The sequence below is a fragment of the Adiantum capillus-veneris genome, chromosome 14 (genome assembly GCF_014529385.1).
Source record: "Adiantum capillus-veneris isolate H3 chromosome 14, ASM1452938v2, whole genome shotgun sequence".
Classification (NCBI taxonomy): domain Eukaryota; kingdom Viridiplantae; phylum Streptophyta; class Polypodiopsida; order Polypodiales; family Pteridaceae; genus Adiantum; species Adiantum capillus-veneris.
The window spans coordinates 156,277,902-156,303,649 of record NC_140944.1 but is presented as its reverse complement, the minus strand read 5'-3'; positions in this window follow the sequence as shown (position 1 = coordinate 156,303,649).

Here is a 25,748-nt window from a genome sequence, read left to right as displayed (position 1 = left end):
TTTGGGTTATAGGGGCATTGGGCAATCAAGTGATCTATGCCACAACGATTACATGTGAGTATTGGCATTGCAGACGTGCTCCCTTGATTCATTTGCATCTGTGCAGCATTCTTTTGCAGCCTAATAGGGCACTCCGCTACTCGATGTGGTCCACCACACTCGTAGCATTGAAGAGGTGGCCTCCTAGTCTGGGTGTTGATATTTTGACCTCTGGATGCGAGAGCAGCAGCTTGATAAACCGGCTTGACTTGTCCCCAACAATCTTCCATGTAGTATATAGGACACTCTTCCAATGTATCAAGTCCGTAGGCAATACTAGTGTCTATTTCCTCCTCACAGCCATCTGCATAAGCATTTGATGGCTCGCAACCCACTTGGTTCATAGGGGCGACTCTTGGATGCGGGGGCTGCGGTCCTAGCATAGGAGGTGGTAACGGTGTAGCTTGTACAACATTTTGAGATCTAGGGACCATGTGTTGCGGTAGTTGCTCAGCAGGTGGAGTAGGCATCAATACAGGAGCTCGAGGCGCATCCGTCCAGGCTACAGGTGGTCTATTTGCCATCATACGTTTGATCATTAAACAATCCTTAGCTTGGTGACCATACCTACCACATGCATTGCAAGTTCCATTAAATTTTACTCTAAACGTAGGGCACTCACTAGTGCTATGTGGACCTAAGCAAATGGAACACCATTGTTGCTCCCTTCTTGGATACATGTGACTATTTTGAGGGGGTCGATTATCCTTAAGAGACTCTTGGATTGCCTTGGTGAGGTCTGTCAAGAATGTCTCAAATACCTTTGGCTCATTGGCAATGGGCTTTGCAGTCATGGGTTCATACTCAATGGCTTGTGAGCTAGTGGATCTCGTGTCAGTAGACACCCTCATGCCTGCTATCATCAAGTTGTCCTCTAGTTGGATTGCATTGGCAGTGACATCTTCCCAGGTTGTGATACCTCTAATCACTAGTCCATTATAGATTCCTTCATTCCTCAACCCTCGAATGAATCGATCAAGCAGTTGGTTATTGTTGAAGCGCTCATTTACAGGGCAACGAGAGTTTAAGTGCTTTAGACGACTAATGAAGTCCCTTACTGACTCTCCTTCCTTACGTTCGGCCTTCTGTAGCTGAGATGCTACACCCCAAAGCACACCTTCTCGTATGTACTCCTTTAGAAACAACCTTCGAAGGGTAGGGTAGATTGTTTTCTCGTCCACCCTTAGGGTCCTATACCAATCTCCAGCCTTCCCACTTAATGTCAAGCTTAAGGCATTGCACTTATGTAGTTCGTTGCGTTCCCCTAAGGAATCACATACTTGTTCAAACACTTCAATGTGTTTCCTAGCATCTTCGTCCCCATTGAATTTTTGTGTGAGTTTGGCAATTTGTACTGCCTTACTTCTAGGCTCTCTATCAGATGCATGACGCATATTTTCCGCGATAGATCGACCTATGGTTTGAGCAAAAGCTGCCAAGTCACCTATGTGAGGAGGTAGGGCCGGTGGAGGTACTCTTGGAATCATATGTGGGAGAGGAACGGGTACCGGTCTTGGCATATGTGTGGATGATGCAGGATATGGAACATAACCGGGCATAGGTCCACTCGGATAAGAGCTAGGGAGCGGCACTCGAGGAGCATAAGCAAGTGGTACAATTGGAGGTGTGGGGGCCATGTGTGCATAAGGGGCTAGAGGCACATACGTTCGAGGCCCCATATTAGGTACTACGACACTAGGTAGTGGCACTGCGCTAACCGTAGATGTCATCGGTACATTCTCTGTCAGGCTTATCCCTGGAGTGAGCACTGTGTTTTCCTTGATAGAGGGTTGAGCCAAGTTAGGGAAGCTAAAGTTTTCGCTCGGAGGCTCAGATTGCATAGAGACCCCAGGTGAAATGACGTAAGATGGGTCCATGGGGCTCATTAGAGGAGTCTCCATTTGTGATAGAGTAGGCTGTTGAGCCTTGCTCGTATCCAGAAATCTCATGGGGCCATTTGAGAGTATATTTACCCCTCGGTTTTGCCTTTCTGATTGAATAATGCCATGGATAACATTACAGATCATTTTCTGTTGATCTTCGATGCTCGTGGCACTAGAGGTGGATTGTACAATCTCTATCCATCCTACATGGTAGGCGTGGCCAGAGTGTAGATCCGTCAACACCTCAGTGTGGAGGTCGTATGTCCAATGATCATTAATGAACCATCCTTCTAGAGTCGACGTGTTAACGGTTTCTTGTGAGGTAGAAGCAATATTGCTCCCCGTGGTTTTACTTGTCACCAACGGTACTCTAGAGGGAACTTCTGAAGGAGGCAGCTCAACAGGGCCTTCTTGGTAAGAAGTTGGTAGGATATCCACATGGACACTCTTTGGGGGTGTGGGGTCCACGTGCGATGTGAAAGGAGATTCCACTTCCCCACCCCCTTCGCGTGCTTCATTTGCATCAGGTTCCGAGCGAGTAGCTCTACCTAATGTTTCCATGAAACGGCTAAACATACTAGTACTAGGCTGTGGAGCTTCGGGAGGTGCATGGCCTTCTCTCTCAGTGTTTTGGGTAGGGTATGCTTCCATGATTTCTGAGTCGGAGGAGGAATCACTAGCGGCTATTTTAGGGTCTTGGGTGGTGCTACCTTGTGTCCCCGCTGAGGGTCTAGAGCTTATCGTGGATGGGTAATGGGTGTCCGTATGAACAGAGGCACCCTCAATATGCTCGTGTTCTAGCACTCGCCCAGAGCGTAAGTGCATGTGCTTTTGATATCCTAAGGTGTCAAAAAGCTGCTCTAGGAGGCCTTGTGACTAGTTTTTAGCGTGTTTTTTGTTTGTTTTTTTGCTAGATTTTTTAGAGCGTGTCGTGGAATGGGCCGTGTGATAGCTCGAAACGAGCGTATCGGTCAAAGGGTCGTGCCGTGCTTTACAGCCCTCCGTTTGGTCACTCTATGCCCTCGGAATCCCTAAAACTGTCAATTTCCAGTAGGGAACTAGGCCCAAACTAGAAAGTCTAAGGGTGCCAGTGGGAAGAGAAAGGAGGAGAGTGGAGGACTTGTCCCACATGCTCTCATTCTCTCTTGAGGGAGTAGGGTATATATATAAGAGTGAGTCTAGTATATATCATAAGACTGAGGACTGAGGCCTGGGCCTGGGCCTGGGCCTGGGAAAATGATCCCGATCCCGATCTATCTAACCAACCCGCCCGTTTTAAGAGTCAAGTTTTTTATTTTCGAAAAATTTCGCCGCCCTCTCACTCGCGTTTTTAATTTCCGATATTTTTTTATTATTTTTTTTTCTTTTTCTTTTTTGTGCAGAAAATACAGAAATTGAAAACGCAGATATGCAAAAAATACAGAAAACGCAGAAATTGAAAAAACGCAGATACGCAGAAATTGAAAAACGCAGAAAATGCAGAAATTGCAGAAAATTGCAGAAATTGCAGAAAAAAACGCAGAAATTGCAGAAAATTAAAAAAACGTAGAAATGCAGAAAATTGCAGAAATTGAAAACGCCGAACTTGAAAATGCAGAAATTGCAGAAAATTGAAAAAACGCAGACCATAACAGAAATTGAAACTTGACAGAAAATGCAGAAAACGCAAAAAACAGAAATCTCCACACACCCCTTCCCTGCCTTTCCTATGATAGAAATTGCACCACAAGGAAGCGTAAAGTGCTAACCGAGCTTAGTGTAGGGCATATCCCCGGCAGCAGCGCCAAAAATGTGCGCTCCTTGCCGCCCTGTCGAAGCAAGGGACTTGCCGATACACCGTGTACGAGCCACAAACGGCTCCAAGCACACAACAAGCCTAAACTAGCAAGCTCAAGAAAACAAAGGGTGTGTCACTCACCGCTCTACGCTCGCCTTCGTGGTGGATTCCTCGTCGCGATGAAGAAGAAGCTGCAGTCGTGCCGCGCTCAACCGCTTCGCCGCCGTCGTGCCTTCGTAATGCTCGATCGCACACACACTCTCCCTCTCTCTCTCTCTCTCTCTCACACACACAAGGAGGTGAAGAAGAAGAAGATGGAGATGGAGCAAGAGCACTCTTCAATTGCACAAATGAGAGAATGAGTAAAAATTAGGTTTAGTTGGCTTTTATAGGAGCTCACCCCATTCACACTTGGGCGCCCATGCTTAGCCAACTAATCCCTTGAATGTCCAAGTTAAAGTGCGCCTCTCATCGGCGATCACTCTACCTTTCCCTATTGGTCCGACAAGCCCGGTACCTGACTCTAAATAATACATAATACGCGTCCATCGTAGGTGATGGGTGTCCGTGAGCCGTGAGGGTTAACACTAGCCACCAAGTTTCATCACCTTTGGACAAAATTGACCTCATATGCACCAAAAAATGCAAAGTCAGGGCATAGAGGCAATAATGGGCCATGGACCTACCAAAACTTGTCCAAATCACATGAAACTTGCACAATACATTCATGAGCACATTGCCAAGCTATCTGTGTGGTCACATGCAAAAAATGATGAAATAGACGTCCTATGCGTAGGATGTCTAAATGACATTTTTGGCCCACAGATGGCGTTTTTCAATTGCAGATCTCTTCATATCACCTTCAAGAGCTCATATATCAAGTTTCAAGCCATTCCCATCACTTTTGGCCCCCAACACCTCCAAGATACACTTTTTTTAGCCAAAAACACTACACATGGTCTCACCAAGACCAATTCTTGTCCAAATCAAAATCCAAGAGCAGGACCATGTTCCACATGCCAAGAGCTACCCACAGAACAAATCTCAAGCAATTTTGATGTAAAAGATATCCTATGCGTAGGATGTCTCCAGCCTGATTTTGAACTTCTGTGCAAGAAATGACATCATGGGAGCCATTACCATGGTGCAAGGAGCCCATATATCAAATTTCAACCCATTTGAATATCATTTTCCACTTGTTGTGGACATCCTACCCAATTTGTGAGCCTAAAGCCTGAATCTGCCCAAAAATGCACTTTTTGATTCCCAAACCCAATTCCAATCACTTAGCCATGTTCAGCAGGTCGAGGACCACCAGCATGCCAAGTTTCACCAAAAACTGATGAAATAGACATCCTACGCGTAGGATGTCTAAATGATAAATTTTATCCCAGAAGGATACTGTGAGCACATGCAGGGTTTCCTAAGTTCCTTTTAAGTTTTATTTTCAATTTTCAAGTCATTTGGATAGTTAAAACTCAATTTCTCAGCTAATATGGAAAAAATGCTAACTTCGGACTATTGAGTGCAACAGGATCCATGGCAGCCGCAAAATCACCGGCAAAGAAGAAGAGGATGACAATAAAAGACTATTTAGAAGAAGTAGAGACGTTCGTCATCCCAGACAGAACTCTGAAGCCAACCAGTACATGGATTCAAGAGGATTTGCTAAATGATTTGAAGATCTACCAAGGCGTGTTCAAAGATACTGAAGGAAATATAGAGCTACCCATGCTACCTCGGGAGCTCAATGAGTTTGTCAGAAGCAAGATGGTAGAGTACGTGGAGAAGATAGATCTCCATAACTATTTTGAAGCTTTGCCGGCAGGAATTGACTTCAAAAGAGTGTGGGAATTTTTAACCACGATCAAAGAAGATGGAGTTGCCAGAGTCACAGATCTGCAGGTGGAATTGGAGCTGATCTCTTGAGACAGCTAATTCCAGTGTTGAAGGATTTCAGCTACTTAGAGTAGGAAGAGTTCAGACAGCAGACTAGACAGAAATCCGTGACTAGACTGAAATAGGAATACTGAAATGAGAATCAGACTTAAAGACTGGAATAAAGTTTAGATTCAGATTCAGAAGACTGTTGAGAAGTCAGTATCACTGGAATATATATATATCATGATTGAGATTACAATGAATATGATTACAGAGAGAGAAAGTGTAGCCGATAATACTGCCACTGATGCTCAAGTGCAATTATAGCTCAAAGCGCTAATACAAGTGATAATAATTGCCCCCCGATATCAAAGTAATGGGCCCTATTTATATGCTTGGGGTTTACCGTAGTAATTACTCTAGTAATTACAAAGTGATTCACTGACCATCTTCTAAGAGCACGTTCCCACATGGTGACGCGCCAGCCATCTACATCCTTCCCTTCTTTCTTGAATTTTGGCAAGATTCCAAAATTTTTGAAAAATCCATTGTCTGGTTCTAATGTTGACAATCCATCTTCTGGTGGATTGTCAGAGTCTGACATTGAAAAGATGGTGAAGGATGCATAGCTCTAGAAAAGAGCACTATCTTTTCGAGAGGCAGCTGAAAAGGCCAAGGTGGAGCTGTCATCTCTCCCTGCCTGCTGAGAAGAAAAGTCGCCCCTGAATTCTGAGATAGAACTACCCAGTATCCTTCCATTGGACCGTCGTCTTCCTTTTGCCATTGCTCTTTGACCGTGTTGGTGCCTGAGAAGTCCCAGCATCATCATTCTCCTTCTGAATCAGTCGGTAAATGGCCTCCTGCTCAAGATGATCCCTACGATCTGTGGTCATCTCTACCTCATAAGGTGTGACAGAATGATAGGTTTTGGTGTCAGGATCATAGAGTGTACGCCTGCCCTTGCTCAATCTGGTTCTTGTCAGTTTATGACACTGCTTCGGATAGGTTTTGGTGTCAGGATCATAGAGTGTACGCCTGCCCTTGCTCAATCTGGTTATGGCCAGTTTATGACAATGCGAAGCAGTATGGATCCATCCTTTCGGAAGAGGCTGATTGGTTCTGCACTTCCTGGGCTTTTTGGAGTGTGGCAATCTGATGTTGTGCTTCGGCCAAGTCAGCTTTAAGCTTTTTAACTTCATCTTTTGATCCAGCAGCCTCCACCAATTGTCCCATACAGCTGACAATGGTATTCCAAGAGGATTGTATCAGTACTGAACATCTTTCTTTGACCGTTGTTGGATCAGAATCAACTGGTTCATATATTACCACAGGAGCCACATAAGGTAGAGATGCATAATCAATTTTGGTGAGTAAGAGATGCCCTCTTAATTTTTGAGTTTGCATTTGCTGTAACTTATCCTTTTTAACCAGTTGCAGAGGGTTTTGAGAAATGACAGGAACTATTTCAGACATAGTTGAGGACACCGGACCTTTCCCCTTATCCAGTTGATTCTTGCCTTTGTCCCCTGACTGGTCTGGTACCTTTGCCTCAATGATGAGTTGCTTTACCTTATCTTTTCCAGTAGCACCAACTAACTGATCAGGCACAGTTTGCTGAACAATATGCTGCTCCGTTTTACTTCTCTCAGCTTTCTCAGTGCTCACTGCCTTAACCTGGATTTCTATTTGCTTCAGAAACTCACTGCTTTTTGTCAGTGTAATTCTTGGCTTCTTTGAACTGCCAGCTTCCTCTGCAGTGGCTTTCCTTTTCAGGTCATTGGAAATCGTTTGACTGCCCGTTTCCTCGTCGTCTGAGGATAGTTCAATTTTCTTAGGTTCAGAAATAGGCTGCTCACTCCAAGCCATCTTTACCTGCTCATTAACATTTGTAGCAGTAGCCCAATACAGAAATTGCGAGACATACCATGCCTTGAAAACAGTTTGAGATTTCAACTTGGCAGTCTATTGAAGTACATTATGCGAGAGTATTTGACACAGGTTGATATGGACTTGTGGATCCAGTATCTTGGCCAACAACATAGAAAATAATTTTTCTGACACATAAGTTGGGTTATTCTTAAGACTGACTGCTTCAGCTACAAACCTATAAGCAGCGGAGGCTTCCAGTCCTGCTACTGGAACTCCTTGAGCACTTGCCTTGCGCTTCTTTCGAGTTGCTTCATCCTCCTTTAGAGCAATACTTATTTGCTGCGCAGTTGCCACCGATGGTTTAGGCTCATTGGGCATCCGAAATGCAAATGCAATGGCTTCTGGTGTCACTGACACCCTCCTATTATTTATCATAGCACTGTTGTTTTCTGCATCAAGGGAATCAAGAACTTGCTTGATGATCCCTACATCAAAAGCAATCCTTGTCGCTTGCAATACAACTCGCAGATCCCAGAGTTGTAGCAGAGTCGTTGCATGATCAGTAAAGACATATCGTTGGATTTTACTGTATGGAAGAACGAGAAGGCTTGCCTTTGCCTCTGCAATGATAGCCTGGGTTTCTTCAAGAGTTTCGTGCATCTTCTCTGAACATTTCCTTCTACCCATACATTGTGAGGTCGACGACGATGAAATAGGCGAAGGCGAAGAGGACTTACTTGTGTTAAAGCCGTTGCTTGATGTCGCTGGTAAGGTTGTCTGACAGTGAGCTGTCTTGTCAGAGGTTGAAGTTTGCGACTATAGTGAAGAAACCTCAGAGCTTGGCGATGGTGAATGGTTGACAGGAGGAAAACATCGCGCAGGAGATTTATGAAGAAAAATGCTAACTCTCCTGACTGTTATACGTGTTCGCGTCATAAAAGCTCCACCACTCGCCGCACCTAGACTTGTGTGCGCCGTTGCTGACGTGGCAAACATGCATTGGACAAGACTGCAACCCATCCTTGTAATAATTATCACTGGAATACCATTTGACCGTTGGCCACTTAAAATTTGGAAAATGTGTTCATACTAGTTCTGAACTGATTCCTACTCTGGCTGGACCATACTGGTACTGGTTCTTAAATCAGCCTGATCTGATTCTTCAGGTACTGGTTCTGAAGCTGGAACTGGTTGCACATGGAAAAGACCAAAAATATCTGATTCTGGTATCTCTTGATCAACAACCTCCAGTTCCTTAGTGACTTCTTCTAACCCAGTTTCTCTGGTCTCTGAGTAATAAAGTTTGATCTTTGCTCCATTATATACTCCCGGCAACATCAGTCCCGATAAGTCTTTTAATCTGACTGTGCCATTGGAGAAGACCCAATCAACCTCAAAAGGTCCTGCCCAGGCAATCTTCAAATTCGGCTTCTTTGGACCCAGTCTTGACTAATATAGAAGCACTAAGTCTCGTTTCTGGAATTCTCGGACTTTAATTCGGTGATCATGCCAGTGCTTCCTTCTTTGTTGAACAATTTCCTGTTCTAATATAGCTCTTTGCCTGAGTTTATCTAACTTATAAGCTGTCCTATAAGCCCAGAGAGCAGTGTGAAGCTTCAAATCCCACTGGTCTGGTTTCTTTTGTACCACCTTAGTGAGAATAGTCTTAATTGTCTTATTGCTACTTTCAGCCTGTCCATTGCATCTGGGATAGTAAGGAGTATATTTCCGATGCTTGACTGAAAGCATATCCAATAGGATTTCCATAGTATCATTGATGAAATGTGTCCCTTGATCGGTCACAATTTCCACTGGACATCCATATCGGCAGACAATATTCTCAAACAGAAATATTGCAATTGACTTGGCTGTGTTTTCAGGAAGAGCCTTAGCTTCAACCCACTTGGTAACATAACAAGTAGCCATCACGATGTACTTGTTCTTCCTGGGAGTCACCTTCTTAAAAGGTCCCATAAAATCCAATCCCCATTTCATGAATACTCCCAATGGTTGTATTGGCATTAAGGGAGTCATGTCTGTAGCTGTTGGTCGGCCCATTCTCTGGCATATATCACAAGTTTTACAAAAGCTTCTGACATCAGCAATCATTGTTTGCCACCACAGACCTGCTTGCAGAATCTTCTTGTAGGTTACTTCGTTGGAAAAGTGTCCACCAGACTCTCCATTATGTGCGTCTGAGATAACTTGCATTCTTCCCTCCATTGGAACACATCTCCGAAGTATACCATCCACACCCAATCGATAAAGTACTCCCCCAATGATGGTAAATTTCAAGCTTTTTATGATCAAAGCCTTCTTCTGATTCTGTTTCCAATCTTCTGGAAAGGCACCTTGGGAAAGGAATTGATAAATATCATACCATTTAGGATCCATTGATTCTTCTGCTTCTAACTGAAATAAATCAGCATCCACTGGTTCATCTCTCAGAGGTGATTCTGAATATCCTTCTGTACTTTTGGAAAGGAAGTCAGCTCCACAGTGGTTTCGGCCAGGCTTATGGAAAATTCTGAACTCAAATTCCATAAGGAACATCATCCATCTTATCAGCCTGCCTTGAATAATGACTTTGTTAATCAGAAACAGAAGAGCTTGATGATCCACATAAAAATGGAAAAACTTTCCTAATAGGTAATGCCTGAACTTTGTAGCACTAAAAACCATTCCGAGGGCTTCTCTTTCAGTAGTCGTATAGCCTTGTTCAGCCTGACTGAATCTCCGACTAGCAAAATAGACCGGATAGTTTGTCCTGCCATCTGGCTGAGCTAATATTGCCCCCATTGCCAATCCTGAAGCATCTACGTGTACATGAAAAATAATATCCCAATTCGGCTGCTTGAGGACTGGTTTGCTGGTAATGTCTTTTTTCAAATTCTGGAAACTCTCCTCACATTCAGCAGTCCAATTGAACTTACTGGTCTTCTTTGTAAGCTCATATAGTGGTACTGCTTGAGAAGAAAATTTGTGTACAAATCTTCTATAAAAATTCACATACCCCAAGAAAGAACTCAACTCAGAAGCAGTTCTAGGAGCTTTAGCTTGCTAGACACATTGTATTTTGTCATTTGCCATTTCTATTCCATTGTGGGAAACCACATGTCCCAGTAGCTGTCCCTTCCAAACCAGAAATACTGATTTAAATGGATTCAAGCAAATCCTTTTCTCCTGACAACGTTTAAAAACCATCTCTAGGAATAGAAGGTGCTGTTCCTCAGCTGAATAGACAGTGAAGTCATCCATGAAAATGGCGAGGAACCGATGAAGAAATTCATTAAACATCTCCATCATACACCGCTGAAAAGTAGCTGGTGCATTGCAGAGGCCAAAAGGCATCACCAGATACATGAATGCTCCCCACTCAGTGATGAAAGTGGTCTTGGCCCTATCTTCCGGAGCAATCTGTAACTAGTTATAGCCGCTATAACCATCCATGAAGCTATACATCTCATATCCTGCGATCTCATCAAGCAACATATCAGTAAAAGGTAAGGGAAACGGATCCTTGATGGTGTGGGCATTTAGTTTCCTATAGTCGACACAAACCCTTATTTCCCATTCTTCTTAGGAACGACGACTATTGGAAATAACCAATCACTACTTGCTACCTCCGTAATGAACCCAACCTTGAGAAGATTATCAATCTCCTCCTTGACCTTCTTTGCATAGTTGGGGTTCATCTGGTATCTTTGCAATCTGACTGGCCTAGCTTCTGGTTTTAGTGGTATTCGGTGCTGACAGACTTCAAGATCTACTCCCTTCAAATCTGTATGTTCCCAGGAAAATACATCTTTATAGTTCTGGAACATTTTCCTTACCTTTTCCTTCATTTCCGGTTTCAGGTGCTTGTTGACTTTGATCATTCTGGGATTTTCCTCTGATCCCAGGTTCCACTCCTCCACTTCTTGATCATCTGGAAGCAACCAATTTCGTCCTCCTCCTTTTCGTTTGGTCGAATCTTCAGCGTAGTCCCAAGAAGGTCCATTCATCTCTGAATCATTATTCTGATTTAGTGGATCCTCTTCAGAACATACTAATTCTTCTATTTTGCCAGTATCCGTTGGTTCCTCCATTCTTCCAGTTAGCTGAACGATTCTTTCCCCTGTTTGACTTCAGTAAACTGATTAGGGAATTGTCTCTTCTGCTTGTCATCTTGTTCTTTGTTTATTAGGACTGCATTCAAATCAATTTCTGCCAAAGGAAAGATGTTCATTACTGCTAGCATTTGCTCAATTTTCTTAGCTCGGTATTTTTGACACAACTCCTTCGGCCTCAGTTCCTTTTTCCAACTCCTGGTGTTGTTGGTCTGGATTTTGATTCTGCCAAAGGTCTGGTTGGCGTAGTCATGAACAGCATGTACTGTTCTTAACCATGGGCAGCCTAACAGCATTCCATATGCTCCTTGGACATCCAGAACTAGGAAACTAGTTTTGAATTTTTCCCTCCCCACTCTTATCTGCATCATGCCCGTCGCTTGTACGACTCGATGATCTGCCATTCTTACTTTGAATGGTGCTGGTTTCATGTTAGTGATACCCATTCTTTGCTAAAGATGGTCTCCCATTATATTGACTCCTGCTCCTCCATCCAGTATGATGCTTGAGAGAGGTTCCCACTGCTTCCTGACCTTGTAATCTACCTGAATAAGTGGAACTTCATCATCCCGGACAGCCTTCAGGTCCACCGTTCTAGCCTCTGCCTCAGTCTTCCTGCGTTGTTTGATAAACTTGGCCACCTCCGGTAAGGTCTTTCTTATATCCTCCAGTTCTACAGTCAGCTTCTGGATTCTCTCACAAATTTTCACCTGAATTTCCTCTCGCTCCTGGTCAGACTGATTGTCAGAACTTGAAGAACTAGTGTCTTCACACTCTTCCACTCCCATTTCATCAGCTAGTCCATGTACTACAGCCAGCATGGTCTCTGTCATGGCCGGTACTGACTGATCTTTATCAGTCGATTGGGCTGGTATCTTCTGAATGACCCTAGCCTCAAAACTTTCCGGCTGCTCTGGCAGCTTCTTAGCTAAATCCTTTGTGATTTTAGCTACTAGTTCCCGCTGCTCTTGCCACTCATCTACCACCTTTTCTTTACCTTTGGCCTTCTAAACTTCCCTTTGCTAGGCCCACTTGCTGTTGTTAGGATTAGCTAGTACTTCTAAAATGTCTGGAATTTCTTCAATGATCACTCCCTTGCTCCTGGTAACTACTCTGACTGGGACTAGTTCTAGTGCCTTAGCCTCAGTAGCAGTCGTTACTAGTGCATCTGGACATTGGGCTGCAAAATGACCATACTTCCCACAGGTGTAGCAATTCATGATTCTGGTATGGAAGTTGCCTCTTCCTCTTCCTCTGTCCATTCCTGGTTGGTATCTGCCTCGTCCTTGACCAGTACCACTGATACCTGGTCCTTCTTCTTGGGCTACTTTGATTGGCTCTGCCTTCACTGGTTCAGTGTAGGCAACCACTGATAGATCCTTTCCTTTCTTAAAATGATGAATTCGGATGCCACAATTATTCCATAGGTGACCGAAGGCCTTGCAGTAGGTACATTGTGGGCATTCCGTGGAGATGTGGTCCTTGGATTTACATCTTGAACACCAAGTCTCCATCTTCCGGACCGGCTGTCTTGTGTGGCTAATCTTTGCAATTTGCTTAGCCATTTCTTCAATTCTCTTGGTCCATGATCCTTTCTTTGATTTTTCCTTTGTCCGATTATCGGAGCTTCTCTCGGAGCTGATGGATGTTTCACTGGAATCGGTTGCTTCAGTAGCCGAACTACTGCTACTGGTCCTTCGCTTCTTGTGGCTCCTTTCTTTCTTAGCCTGCTTTTCCAGTTTTAATGCTCACTGGACCAGGTCGTTGAATTTCTTTGTAGGGGCTGGTACTTCTTGTTCTCTCAGCTTCTTGCTTCTGAACCCATTCAGAAACCATTCCCTTAATCTCTTCTTAGACGGTGGTTCTTGCAACTGTCTGGTCAGTTCTTTGATCTTTTTGACATAGCTGCGGACTAACAAATTCCTCTGTTTGATCTGATCCAATTCACAGAGAATATCCTCATCCCCTCGATTGTCGGAATATTCCAACCTGAAGGACTTAAGTAATTTATTATATGATCTCAGTTGGCATGCAGGGTAATGGTAATACCATTTCCTTGCTGCTTCCTTCAAGGCTTGTGGAAAGTAATCCCCCCAATCATCTTCATCAATGTTTTTTAGTTCAACATACTGCTCAAAAGCTTGTATGTGAACATCAGGATCATCCTTTTTCCCTCCTTTGAACATGGGAAAGGAAATCTTCAGGGAAGCGGTGTAATCATTTCGATTACTGCTGATCCCGCCAGTTCTCTTCTTGGCTTCAGAATGACGCTTGGGAACCTTCTTGCAATTGTCAGTGTCAGCATCCCAGTCAATCTCTGTCTCTGTCTCAGTATCAGTATCCTCTCTGTTTTGTCTGCTAGAAGTTCAGTGACTTCCCTTTCTGCCTTTGATATGCTCATCTTTCTAGCGAGACTGAGAACTCTTGGAACTCTTTGCCTTTCGTGCTTCTCGTTCTGCCCGTCTGCGTCAAGAATGACTGGAGTGATGTGAGTCCTGCGCCTCATCAGCCTGACTATGCTCCTCTTGAGCCTCCGTGTCAGTCATTTTCTCTTGCTTGGGGTCAAACTCTCTTCCTGACTCCTCAGGAATGGGGTCCACACAATTGGTAGATTTCCGGCCACGATTGGATTTTGGTGCCATTTGCTGAAAACTTCAACTGGGAGAAGAGTCTTTCAGTCAACGAGCTTCAGCTCGTCCCACCGTGATCGCCAAAATGGAATTGGAGCTGATCTCTTGAGACAGCTAATTCCAGTGTTGAAGGATTTCAGCTACTTAGAGTAGGAAGAGTTCAAACAACAGACTAGACAGAAATCAGTGACTAGACTGAAATATGAATACTGAAATGAGAATCAGACTTAAAGACTGGAATAAAGTTCAGATTTAGACTCAGAAGACTGTCGAGAAGTCAGTATCACTGGAATATATATATATATCATGATTGAGATTACAGTGAATATGATTACAGAGAGAGAAAGTGTAGCCGATAATATTGCCATTGATGCTCAAGTGCAATTATAGCTCAAAGCGCTAATACAAGTGATAACAATTGCCCCCCCCGATATCAAAGTAATGGGCCCTATTTATATGCTTCGGGTTTACCATAGTAATTACTAAGTGATTCACTGTCCATCTTCTAAGAACACGTTCCCACATGGTGACGCGCCAGCCGTCTACATCTGGACAAGCCAGACACCATGATTATCATCACAGAAAGGGTGGTCGCAGTCGCACTAGACCTCTCCAACAAAGGGGATAGTGTAACCAAAAGAAGAGATGAAGTCAAGGTATACTCTGAAAAGAAGAGCAACTACACCTTTGAAGATATAGCAAACCTAAAGTGGCGGTCATGAGCCAGCTTTATAACCAGTACTTCCATATGTACACAATGCAACCACAGAAGTACAGAATGCCGCCTGGAGCCATTGCTAACACCTTCACCTGGGCAATGCAGAAGAGCAAGCCAAAGGTGATCAACTATGTTTCCTATATCCATGACAATCTGATGAAGATGGGCAACAAGAATCCCACCTACATTGTGTCAGGTGAACTGATAACAAAAGTGGTTTATGGAGCATTGCACACCAAGGGAAGATGGCCTGACCCTCCATCACAAAATGACTGGCTAAGGCTCAAAGAAGATAAAGAGGATGAACAGCCCAAAGCACCTAGAGTTGCCACACGATTGAAGCGTCGGTTAGAGACCATGCAAGAGGAGCAGCCAGAGTTGAAGAAAGGAAAGAAGGAAACGATACAAGTGCCGATCAAAGAGACCAAATCTCAGAAAGCTGCATGGCTTGAAAGATTAATGGAAAGCTTTAGAGACGAAAGAGCCCTCAAGGGAGATTTGAGTGAGCTATGGAAGCCCTCAATAGAAGCAATGTAGGGATCATCCCGAAGGGTGCACAGAGATAGATTTGAATATTACATCAAGAATTTTGAGATCCTGGATGCTACAACGGAAAATATCCCAAATGTACCATTTACAAAAGCAGAAGTGGATGAAGTACAACGGCAACTGCTAGAAGAGTAGGAAGGCCAAGAGAGAGAGAGAGACAGAAAGACGAAGGCGGACGGGGACTTCAAGAAGAAGCCAGCAACTCCACCGTCAAGCTCGGAGTCCAGCCCACCGCCATCACCACCTCCTCTTAGCCCTCCACAAACCCAACAAAAGGAGGAGCTAGAAAAATCTGATGATCAAGAAGATTCAAGGCAAGAGAAGATCCAAGAGCAAGAGAAAAAGGAAGAAGCCAAGCCTAAAGATGAGCAGCCAGAGCCAGAGGAAAGAAGGTTTGACACATTTCTTGATCTACTAGCTACAGGATATTCAAGAGAAGAGGCAACTACAGTAGCATTTGACTTGGCAAGAACAAGGCCCAAAGAACAGATGCAGAGCCTGCGGTTAGTGGAACTGAAAGAGATGGCCACTGATACAGTGGACCTACAACCACCTACCAATGATTGGGATGTGGTGATGAACAAGCTAACCTGGCTCAGGGAAAAATCATTGGCCATGGAAAGTGAGATTGACAATCTCAAAGCCAATGAAGTTATAATCAAATCTACAGTAGACACACTACAAAGATAGAGCCAAGAGCAGATAGAGAAACAAGCAGAGCTGCAAGCCAGTCTGGCCACAGCATTGCAAAGATGCCAGGAGATGGAACGAGAAAATTAGGCAGCAGATCAAAGACTGCAAAGAGCTGAAGAAGAATACAGAAAACTGAGCAAGGCAGAGATGCAGAGAGGGAAAGGGACAACCTAACCCTACAACTTGTTGAAGAATCCAAGGAAGTGGAAACACTAAGAAATGCCAAGGAAAAGGTAGAGCTAGAGAATGAGGCAAGCCAGAGGTTATTGAGCTTAAAGACCAGACGAAAGTCAAAGATCAAACCATCCAACGGCTACGGGCATCTCCTGCCAGAGTCAGAGCTACGAGCTCGACTCACACTACTTCTGAGACAGATTTATATGAAGAGCAAATGAAGAAGCTCCAAAAGGAGTTAACCCTGGAGAAGCGGAAAAGAATGATTTTGGCTGAGGGCTCAATGGTTATGCAAAACCGCATGGAAGAAGAAAACACAGCCATGAAGAATGAGCTAGAAGCCATCAAGCGAAAGCTCGAGGAGGCGGAAAAGATAAACACGGATCTAAACGACCTCCTTGTGAATATGGGAGAACAAGCTGAAGTAGAAAAGAAGACATTTCAGAAGCAAATAGAAGAGCTGAAAGGCCAACAACAAATAGAAGAGCAGTTTAGCACCGGGCCAGCAGCCATGGAGGGAATAGACATAGAGAATGTGGCAGATCCAGTGGACACCACCATGCAAGAGGAAATCCTTGTAGGACCCTCACAAGAGCCACAAGATCTGACGCAAGAAGAAGAAGAGAAGCTGCAACAGGCAATAAAAGGAGCAGTCAGAGAAACCGCCAAAGAAGCCTTGGAATGGGAGCAGAGGGTCTTTAAATCAATGACTATTCAGAAGATAGATGCCAGCAACCTTCGGCGTGAATGGCTACAGCCCTCTCTCCCATATCCTCTGCTAAAATATGAAGCTGCCACAATCAACAAGTGGATCATAGAGGAGCCAACAGTGACAATGTACAAAGCAGACATCTCCAAGCCTGAAGGGGTAAAGTTGATAGTCGACTCTAAACCAGGTGGAGAAAGGCATGACTGACAAAGTATCCATAGTATCTAATCCATTTGGTAGAGGCTCCTAAAGTCATCAGAGATAACCTAAGTTTTTGCCCTCTACCAAGGATGAGGACGTGGAAGGCCCATGAGCTATTACAAAGAAGCCAACCTACTTGGCTAAATTACCCGAAGCTGCCAGGCTCGAAGGCAGGCGAGAGAATAAGTGAGTAATACATGGTGAAAACCCTAACGGGTGCCATCAAATTGTTCACTGGCTTGCCTGACCTATCTTGCATTATGATGAGAAAGATTTGCAAAACACTTTTGGCAGTCTTCGAGACATTCAAACCAGGCCAGGCACGACAGACAATATCTTCTTCTTTCAAGATACATACAGATGTTCATACGATCTGTCTGGTCAGCCTTCTCACAAGGTGATACATGCATTGTATCAAAGGATCATGTTTTTGCCATCCTATCACCTCCATGCCTTTGAAGAAGCCTTCTACACCGGCTTCTTCACAATCATCACATACATATTCGGCCCGACACTACTAGCTCAACATGCAAGATATGAGTCACTGCTCAAGATGAGAGAAAGCCTACGCTAAAGAAGCAGCTCAACAGCCATGTCGGGGACGACATGAACAAGGAGGGCGGGAGTGTTAGAAGTTGGAAACACCCTACGGAAAATGACTGCTTGGAGGATTATTATTTTTTGTAATCATTTATTGAGAAAACCCGACGTTTCACCTTTGTAAATATTGGGGCTTACAGAAATTTCCAGATTGTATCCCAGTTTTGACATTTAGATTGAGTAGATGGTTAAATTGGAACATTAGGGTTTGACATTGTAAGGTATTTATACCACTTTTTGACCTTAATGAAAAACCTTTGTCATTTTAAAAAGAGTACTATCTGTGAGTGAGCGTACTGTGTACGAGAGAGAGTAAGAGCTTCATCTTGATGCTACGCATGCACCGGTGGTCGGAATCAAGTGCGGAGAAGTGCAACGTGTTGCCCCCAATGAGAGCTACACGCCAATACCTACATTGCGTGCGTATGGTTTCGGTTTTTCAAGCTCGACCTACAAGCTTCATCTGGTGATTCATTGAGCATACGTTGTCTGTTTTTGCATTGCAGCATATCCACGCGTTTGCATTGAGTAGAGCTACACATTAGGCACTTTAGTTTTTGGAAACGATGACCTGAAAATTTCGGCCAAACATCCTACATGATTTTACACCAGGTGTTTTGGGTTGGGATTTTGGTTCATAGACCTTAGGGAGAGCAACCTATTGGTGTTAGTAGGGTCTCCTTCAAGTTATGTGGCGTTTCGAGACCGTTTGATGGGTATTTGGCTCTTGAAAGCGTTGTAGGAAATCTCCTCTTATGCACTCCTGAAGGCTGTAGCTTAGACATTGGGTAGAGACCTCTGAAGGAATTAGTCGAGAGTCGGTCAAGTATAGATTGACACCCTATGCTTGCTTCCACGCGCCTACGGGTCAAGCTTCGTCCTTAACTGAAAAATCTTGTTAGGTGAGTTCTCGCTGTGATGATGTCTGTCGCGGCGTATCCGTCCAACAGGGATCAAACATAATACGGTAGCTCAAATCTATAGCTTTAAACAGAAACAGGGTGATTCTGTTAGGGATTGTGCAACTCGAATGAAATAATACATTGCCAGATGCCCAGGACTAGAGATACCCGCATAAGAACGACTTGTATCTTTGTTTCTAGAGGGACTGCTAAACAAAGAACTTCATGCTATACTCTATAGTAAAAAGCATACAACCCCAGAAGAGTGTGTGTCAGATGCTATTGACTTAGGAGACAATTGTGATATTTTTAACGAAGAAGATGTCCCTAAGGATAACCAAAGCGAGAAAACAACATCCACTAAACTAGCACAAGTGGGAACGGCTGCTGCAGCATTACTTTCAACCATAGAAGATATGCTCAAAAGGATGAACGACATGATGATGAACAACATGCAAAAAGCACCTATGAGGGGACCAGGACAAGGGACACCTCAAAAGGGACAACCAATTAGGCCACAAAAATGGTGCACAATTGAGGGTAAATGGACCAACCATGAGACCCAAGAGTGCTACTTTAGACCAAAGTATGATGGGAATGTTCAGTACGTGCCTATGACGCCACAAGGACAACCCATGTACAGATATCAGCCTAATATGTCCCAAGCTCAAAGACCACAAATGGGTATGGAAAGACCTCAACCTCTGTAGGGCTGCTTGGGATGCAAGTTACTACCATTTTCTAGCCTGTGAGTGCCCAAAAACCTATAAATATGACCCTTGCTTCATAATTTCAGGGAGACTCGGAGCCTTGGTACATTCTCTCTCATCTAGAGAGACCTCTACACAAAAATCCCTACAGATTTAAGCTGTAGTTGGTTAATCAATGGTAATTAGCACTAACCTTTCTTAATTAGCAAAGCTAGGTTAACCTATTTACAAATTTCTTAATTAATTGAAGATTAATCCTATGTATACTCAAAAATCCTCTCTTAATTAAATGTTCTTTGTTGATCATTGTGATTAAGCTTAGGGATACTAAGCTAATTAATTATTATATCATATTAGAGCTGAAATTAATCATTGTAACCATAAATTAATGATAATTTTACCAATTAATTTTAGATTAATATGAGATAAATATTAGAGCTTTCTTAGACTGTCATTATGGGTCAACAACCTCCATACCCAAGACATAATGCAGTGCCTGTAAAGTATATGCACTCCGAAGAAGTCATAGATGAACAAGCATTAGTGCCTATTACACCCTATGCAAAGCCTAGTCCATCTACAATAATGGTAGAAGGAGATTGGTATAATTCACATCCATCACCAATGGAAGAAACCGTGACTTATGCTCCACCAGAGCTCGCACCAATGTATTATGTAGCTAATCAAAATGTCAGACCTCCCATGGTAAGACCCCTGATTAAGCTAAGAACGGGAAACTGTCACAACTGTGGTGTGGATGATCATTGGAAAAATGAATGTCCAGAGCCTGACAAAAACCTCAAACCAGTTGAAGCCTATTGCATACAATGTTGCAAAAAGGGAGGACATTTTCCGAAAGATTGTCCTAAAAATCCTTTAAACAAGCGTAAAACAGTAGTAAACGTAGTCCAAGTGATACCTAGTAGCTCGTCAGAGAGTGAACCAATTGTTCCAATCAAGGTAATCACCAGAGCACAGGGCAAGAAAAAGAAACACAACTCCTTTGATGATTTGGAAAATACGAAAGTTTCTCTCAAAGAATCAAAAGACGCAGAAGCAAAAGATATGAGATGAGAAAACAAAAACAACGGGTTGAAATCGAGGAGAAAGAAAAAAAGGAAAAGTTGAAAGAAACTGGAAGTGACATCAAGGAAACAATCATGAAATATGGAGGATCCATTCTCGTTGATAGAATTTTTGAGCCTATTAATGCCGCCTTGGAAGCCTACCAAGCAGGACTTAAAGCAGGCCAAAACATGGAAAACAAATGGAAAAACTATCCTTCTCCAGACATGGAAGAAGCTAAGCTGGAAGATTATCAAAATTTGGTAAGAATCATGCAAGAAATGTTTGAAAAACAAAAACCCAAGCTTGAAAGTATCGCAAAACTTGAGGGGCTTGTGGTAAGAGACACAAAGGAAAAACCCGATGTGGTGGCAAAACCCCACCTTGAAACAAAAGAACCAGAACTTATAGTGCCGGACAACAAAGATGCCTTAGATGGAATTCCGTTCGTAGAGGAAGACTAGCCAGGACACTTATGGGAAAAAGTTAGAGAGATCAATGATGGGAGCCTAAAGTCGGCTCCTATAGAGGAAGTTTGGTTGGATAACCTACCTTCTGATATGAATATGGATGTACAATCCTTGTATGGGGATTGCGGATCTGAAGCTTTAGGAATGTCGAAACCATTGACCTTGAAAACATTACCTTCTTACTTGGGAGATAACGAAGATGAATCCATAGTGTGTAAGACCACTCAAGTAAAAAGAGTTGAACAGACCCTAGAAGTAGACAAAATTCATTCAATCATGTCTACACCCATCCAATGCACTCTTACCTTGGGAGAACGGTTAAAACTCAGAACATACTTATGGAATGATCTACAAGAAACCCTAAAGAAGGTGGGGATACCGGGGTTAATCTAGAAAAATTTGGAGAAATTAAAAAACGAAATGGACAATAAAGAGATTCGATCTTTTCCCATGAACAAAGTCGGAGAATATTACGAAGGGGAAGAAGGAAACACCACCCTTCCAGTGAAATATAATGACATTGAAACCATGGAAATACTGGATAGTGGAGCAGGCATAGCCATAGCCACGAAAGCAGTATGGGAATCTTGGGGACAACCAACCATTAGAAAAACTCGAATGAAATTGCAATTGGCTGACGAACACATTGAGAGACCATTAGGGCTGCTTGAAAACTTGATAGTCAATTCATTTGGAATTGAATATCAACACACTTTTGCCATAGTAGACTTTGGAAAAAAACTCAATTATAAATCATATTGGGAAGACCTTTCATGAGATAGGTACAACTTATCCAAGATTGGGGAAACAATTATCTGTACTTGAAGCAAGTGGGATCTATAACAAGAGTAAATCTAAAAGATCACACTTATAGAGATATCTTGAAAACACCCATACAAGAGTTTGATTCAGTCTCTTCGGCTGAAACTAAGCTTCCACCTTGGTTAAACAAAGACACTCATATTTGGATGTGTGGAGCTTCAGAAAATAGGAGTTTAAAACAAGAAGAATGTATCCTAGAAAGGGACTCCACATACGAAGCCTATGTACCTGAACCCGCATTTTTTTGAGCCATTCGAGTGGACTCAAATTTTAGCGACCATGCATGTATGTGTGAATACGTCTATGCCTACTCAATTTTTCAATAAGGATGGCTACGACATAATTCCCATCCAAATGATTTCAACTCTCAACATTGAAGACGAAGATGAGGAACCCAAGGACTTGATGAAAGCTTAACAAATCTTTTTAGACCTCTACTACGATGCAACAGATGAGTTATATGAACACTCAACTACCTTAGAAGATTCGGGGTCATAAAAAGAATATGTGAGCTAAGCTACTCTTGAAAGGAGGAGAGGAAAAGTTTTTGACTTTCCAAACTAGAAATCAAGAAGACAAAAATGGTATAGACAAAAAAGAGACACCAGAAATGTGAAAACACGACCTATGCCATCAGTATCCAGTAGAATACAATTCCTGATGCAGATAGATGAAAATGATTGTGTCAAGGACAAAATCACTAGCAGATATCCTTCAAACGAAAATTCAGAAATGTCTAAAACATCGAGGAAAACAAGGAAGGATACTCAAGCAAACCCATAGGATAAGAAACCACTCATGACACGAGTTGAGCGGAAAAAGAAACATCAAGAGTTAAAAAAACTCTAAAGGAAATATATACGATCGAAATAGAAACTAGGAAGAGGATGGTAAGGATGTAATAAGTGTTCCATCCATTACAAAAAGTATACTCTCCAAGATTGAAAAATCATAGTCGAACAACCTGTTAGGGAACTACAAAAATAGGGCGAGTCCTACGAAGGGCCTGAAAATGCTAAAAAAATAGACTTGACTGAACTAGGAGAGAGCCTAGACCTACTTACATTGAAAATGACCTAACAAAAAAAGAAGAAGAGATTTTGCTAATCTTACTAAAGGAATACCGAGATATCTTCGCTTGGTCTTACGAGGATCTCAAGGGTGTTGATCCAAAAATCTGTCAACATACCATACCCATGAGAGATGATGCGAAACCAAGTAGACAAAGGCTATACACGTATAATGAACCATTTGCCAGGAAGATAAAAGAAGAGATTGAAAAACTAAAGGAAGCCAAATTCATTTACGAAATTGAACACAGAGAGAGGGTGTCTCCCATTGTGGTAGTACCCAAGAAGAATGGAAAATTACGAGTATGTGTTAATCTCAAAAAGGTGAATGCCGCTACCATTAGAGAGTACTTTCCTCTTTCAATCACTGAGCATGTTTTAGAATGAGTTGCGGGAAAAGAAGCTTATAGCTTCTTAGATGGCTTTTCGGGATACAATCAACTTTTGATTGACCCAAAAGATCATCATAAAATTGCTTTTGCAACAGAATGGGGTATATTTGCCTATCGGGTTATGCCGTTTGGGTTAACTAATGCTCCAGCCACATTTCAAAGATTGATGAGCCATGCTTTTAAAGAATATCTTAGGAAATTCTTAGAAGTATATATGGATGATCTATGCGTACATTCATCAATCCGGAGTGATCATTTTGAACACCTAAAAAAGGTATTCGAAAAATGTAGGATTCATAGGATTTGCTTAAATCCTGAAAAGTGTACATTCATATAGACAAGGAAAATTTCTTGGACATATAGTGTCTAAAAATTTCATAGCTATTGATATTGAAAAAATTCATGTCATTGTTGAATTGCCTAAACCAACAACAATCAAGGGGGTACAAGCCTCCATGGGGCATTGTGGATACTACAAACGGTTCATGTTAAGAGCATCATCCACACACCCTTAATGTTGTTGATAAAGAAGAATTACAGAGAGATAAAGACAGCAAGAGAGGGAGATAGAGAGAGAAGCGATAACCAGACATCCCAAGACATGTTCTCTGTTAATGATTGAATACTCAATGATGCGTACAAGGAGGACTCCTCCATTATATAGGAAAATAGGAACACCATTTGAAATCCCCGATGCCCCTTCAGTTACACCTTTTGAGATCCCCTCTACTAAGAGTGCATTCCCACGTGAAGGTACACGAGGCATGCTCGACACTCCCAATGCGGTCATGTGCGGTACATTTTGGGCACATACACTTGGCACGCACGGTGGACTGTGCGAACCCACAAGTGCATCCCTTGATTGGCTCAGTTGGAATTCGAGAAGTGTGACGCAAGAATGATCGTCAAGGCCGCTTCCAGGCTCTTTGGCTCTTTGCTCCTAGACCAATCATCTTCATCTACCCACATCTCGGACTCGGTGAAATTTTTCCTGTAATTGGCCGCAAACTTTGCGAACCCCTTGCCGCGTTGTTCCACATTTTGCCATCAACATGCGCACATGTTTTATTTACGAAGCAAAATGCTTATGCAATTGCCGCATCTAGAACTGTGGAAATCCTTGCTTAATAGTTAAGTGTGTGTGAAAAGGTAACTACATATTATTTTTATGATTTATCCTGCTCATGTGCCACCACACAGGCAGCCACCACACACAATAGATATTTTCCCGATGTAGTCACGATATCGCCCACACAGCAGGCACCGTAGGCATCCGGTTCAAGCAAGAGAGAGAGAGAAAGAGCAAGTGGCAGAGTGGGCAAGCTGCAGAAAGAGAGAGACCCTGGCTCCTTTGCATCAGTTGTCGCATCTCAGAATGCTTCACCTTCAGGCGCGTCAGACATTGAGACGCTTATTACTTCCCCACCTCAGGTCGATTGGCTCGTCTTGGGCGCATGTGTGAATCGATCCTCTGCCTCATCCGGTTCTATGTTCCTTACTTGGTTTCTCTCTACAGTATTGATGTTTCTCCCTACTCCTGCATTCCCACTCTCGTTTCTCTGCAGACAATACTCTCCTTCATTTGAATCTTGCCTTGTTGCCCTTGAAGAACCCTGCAGAACTCACACATTCCAGCTTCTGTGCCCCAGCATTAGAACAAGAAAACCCTCGCTCAAAATCTTCACTGCTTATTTCATCTGACCCTCAACCAACCATCCTCTACTACTGCTTCTTGGATTATGATCCTGCTGCTTGGTTGCACTTCAAAACAGTGCTCCTTCATCATTTCCTGCCTCCAGTCAGTCTCGGTGCTTCCCATGCTCCCTCGATTTTCTCTTTCTATCTGGCTCTGCCGTTGTGTGCTCAAGCTGCCACCCACTACCCTACTAAACCACCATACACCAGCTGCTCGTAGGCGCCACCATATTTACCTCCAGCCCATCGTCCATCCCCTGGTTGTCGTCACCCATTGGGCCTCCAACTGCTCACACTTCCTTCTGTGCTCATGTACCACCAAGCGACACCGCTTGCAATGCCATGTGTGCTGCCAGAAGCTTCTCACCTGCCGCTTATTCCTCCAATCAAGCTTGCACACACTCAAGCTATCTTCCAAGAGTGCCCGCTCAATGGAAAAGTCCGATTCACCTTTCTTGCACTTGGTCTCCCTCTTTGCAAGAGCTCTATCTAAGTCCTTCACTTTCTGTCCCAAAAGGCTCTCTCGCTTCACAGACCGCTCTGATTCCCCACCCTTCTTTGGCACCTCCTCAATGCCGCAATCTGGAGAGAGAGTCATATCGTAACCATGCATAAAGTCCCGCATACTGGAAGAACCCCGCAATGCAGCACACCTGCCACAGGCTGGAGGAACCCCACAATCAGTGCAGACCAAGAGATCAACATCCTATGTAGGAAACTCATTGAGCACTTTCTGTGCCTTTGTCAATAACCTCCACAATTCCTCCCGGAATTCCTTGCTTTTGGCAGT